Source organism: Solanum tuberosum, unplaced genomic scaffold, assembly GCF_000226075.1.
Source record: "Solanum tuberosum cultivar DM 1-3 516 R44 unplaced genomic scaffold, SolTub_3.0 scf00364, whole genome shotgun sequence".
NCBI classification, from domain to species: Eukaryota; Viridiplantae; Streptophyta; class Magnoliopsida; order Solanales; family Solanaceae; genus Solanum; species Solanum tuberosum.
The window spans coordinates 463,348-467,161 of NW_006239291.1; positions in this window are offsets into that span (position 1 = coordinate 463,348).

The following is a 3,814-nucleotide window of genomic DNA, read 5'->3' on the forward strand; positions in this document are numbered from 1 at the left end:
CTGATAAAAAAAATACTATGCGGAAGCTAAAACAATAAGTAGATGGAAAATGGGGAATACCCAACTAGTCTGAATGTGTAAACCATACTAAGAGTTTAATAACAACTGAAAACTCACAATTGAAGCTGATTCTACTACTATGTGTGAAAAGCCTCTAACTGAGTTGAGTTACTGGGACATAGACCCCATGTAACTCTTACAAAACTGAAACTGAAATGTAAAGACTAAAATGAAAGCATGTCTATTGTCCTCAGAATATGAGGACTCACCACTGACGCTGGTGAATGCTGACCGAGAATCAATCTAAGCGCGGTCTGAATGCTGAGTACCTGAACCTACATCATGAAAGGATGTAGCGTATAGTATGCGTCAATACTTGGAATGTACTGAGCATGTAGGATATAGATACTAACCTAACCAAATCAATATACAAAAGCTGAACAAAGCATAATTGAGCAATGACATAACTGAGTAAGAATGTAAGTACTGAAAAATAACTGAAAAGCTAAACTGAATGCAATGACCAAGTGCTAATTATGAAAATAACATGATGAACTGAATACTGAAGTATGTACTAAAAACCAGGTCTAATGCGCTCACTAGTGAAATCCCACATACCTAGTGACGAAATCTACAGAGAAATCCTTCGATTTCAGGGATGAAACCTGAAGAAAACCTTCTTCTTGCTCTTGAGAGGCTGGTCGACTTTCCTCTTCTTTTTGGCTCTAATTTCGATGAATTTAGGTGAATAAAGGTTTTGGTTAGGTTCTGAATCGATGTTTAGGCTTAAACTGAGTAAAAACAAAGTAATTTAGGTTTAAAACGACTTTTAAATGTCCAATGCATAGGGGAAAAGACAAAAATGACCCTGGCTTAACAGCTGACGAGACCATCGACGGTCCTTGACCGACGGTCCATCCTGGCAGGGCGTCGGTTGGGGTCTGAGACTTGGTGATGGTGATCACGATCAATTGACCATATACTACGGACCGTGGTCCCACCTATGGTTAGGAGGTCCTACCGTTGGTCATGATTTTTCCTGGGGTTTAGGATGGCCAACCACGGACCATACCGACGGTCTGTGGCCTAAACCATAGGCCGTGGTTTGGCCTTCGTCGGTGGCACCTACAAGTTCTGAAAAACATTTCTGCATTTTGGTCTTTCTCGAATCTGGGGTGTTACATTATCTTCCTCTTGGAAAAATTCATCCTCGAATGAAGTCTAAACTAGCTGAGTATGGAGGGAAGGAGCTGCAATCCCTACCACTAAGTACTAGAAATTTGATATCTAACTAAACTGAGTTCCAAGAACATGCAAATATGCTGAAATGCAAGGATAACTGAGTAAACAAGATACTGAGACTGAATTTACGCAATAGTAAACAGAAAGACTGGAGAGGAACTATTACCTCAAGCTGAAACAAAATTAGAAGGAAAGATGTGATGATACTTGGTCTTCATGGCTGCTTCTGCTTTCCAAGTAGCTTCCTCTACAGACTGACTCCTCCACAAAACCTTTACTGAAGCGACTTCTTTATATCTCAATTTACGAACCTTACGGTCAAGAATATCTACTTGCACCTCTTTATAGGTGAGACTATCCTTCACAGCCACACTCTCTAATGGTATTATTGATGCTGGATCACCCACACACTTCTTCAACAAGGAAATGTGAAAGACTGGATAACCGCTCCTAGTTCTATTGGAAACTCTAACTCATAAGCCACATTACCAACCCTTTACAGGATTTTGTAAGGACCTACATACCTAGGGCTGAGCTTTACTTTCTTGCAAAATCTCATCGCCCCCTTCATATGTGACACCTTCAGGAAAACCCAATCATCGATTTTCAAACCCTAAGCCCCTTCTCCTCTAAGCTACATTAAGTCTATCCCTAATGTGCTGAACCTTTTCTATAGCTTCATAAACTGAATCTGGTCCTATAAAGGCTGTTTTACCTACTTCAAGCCAACCAATTGGGGACCTGCATCTACGCCCTTATAGTCCCTCATACGGGGCCATCTGAATACTGGAATGAAATATATCATTATAGGTGAACTCTATGAGAGGTAGGTGGTCATCCCAATAACCCTTGGAATTGATCACACAAGATCTCAACATATCCTCTAAGGTCTAAATGGTACGCTCTGCCTGACCATCCATTTGTGGATAAAATGTTGTACTGAGATTTACTTGGGTACCAAGACATTTCTAAAATGATTTCCAGAAATGAGAGGTAAATTGAGGACCTCTATCTGATATGATAGACAAGGGAACCCCATGTAACTTGACTATCTCATAGATGTAGAGTTTGGCGTAGTCCTCCGCTGAATCAGTAGTCTTGACAACCAAGAAGTGAGAGCACTTAGTAACTCTGTCCACTATCACCCAAATGGAGTCATGATGTCTGCGAGTACGAGGTAAACCCATAATGAAATCCATATTTATCACTTCCCACTTCCATGTAGGAATGTTAATCTCCTGAGTCATACCTTCTGGTTTTTGGTGTTCCACATTCACCTATTGACAATTAGGACACTTAGCCACAGTCTGCTATGTCCCTCTTCAAGCCGTTCCACTAAAAGACTTCCCCTAGATCACAGTACATGTTAGTGGCACCTGGATTAATGGAATACTTGGAGCTATGAGTTTCTGTAAGGATTTGCTGCCTCAACTCACCCACATTAGGAACACATCAGCGACCCTGGTAACGAAGTACACCATCTTCCCCTTGGGAGAAAACCTCAACTTTCTACTGATGAACTACGCCTTTCAACTGAAGTAATATAGGATCACTATCCTATTTTTCTTTAACCTCTGCTATCAATGAAGATTCTGATCCGTTCTGAACTATCACCCCACTATTTGATGTATCTGTAAGCCAAACTCCTAAGTGAGCAAGTCGGTGAACATATTTGGCTAGCTCTTTCTTTTTTTCCTTAACATGTGCTACACTACCCATTGATAGCCTGCTGAGAGCATCAACCTCTACATTGGCCTTACCCGGATGGTAAAGCACATTCATGTCATAGTCCTTGAGGAATTCAAGCCATCTTCTCCAACGAGGAATCAACTCTTTCTGGGTGAACACATACTGGAGACTCTTATGATCTATGAATACATCAACATGAATGCCATACAAGTAGTGTCTCTAAATCTGTCACGACCCGAGAGTACCCCCTAGACGTAACACGATGTATTTGACCCCGAAAGGGTCTCATACATGCCTCTAGCATCATCATTACATAAGACATAGAAATAATGCGGAAAATTTTAAAACTTTTACAATAGAAGTCAAACTTCTATTTTTTTAATAAAGGAAAATCATAGGAATCTAGACTTTGTCTCATACACCATCTAAGACATATGAATACAAAGTTTAGGACTTAGCCCTTTACATCAATAAAAGTCTCAACATGAAAAGTACAATAGAAACTAAGAAATGGATAATCCTCGAACTTAAGGACTCACACAACTTGGAGATGAGCAATCAAAGTTTTCTTCAACAAAGGAGAGTGTATGTCACCTAGCCGGAACCTACACTTATAAAAATGTAGAAGAAGAAGAGGTTAGCACAAATATGTACTAAGTATGGAAACATGCATCAAATCCTTTAAATATGAAAAAGGACATTTTAGTTGCAAATTATGAATTTATCAAGTTTAGAAACCGACATGCATTTCAATGTACAACACAAGTCACAATCATATTTATACTCTCACCATAGTGAAAACCTTACCTTAGCAACCCCTAAAGAACACTTGTGCAATGTATGGTTGGCATCCCATAATACCAACCCTACTAAGTACCCCCTT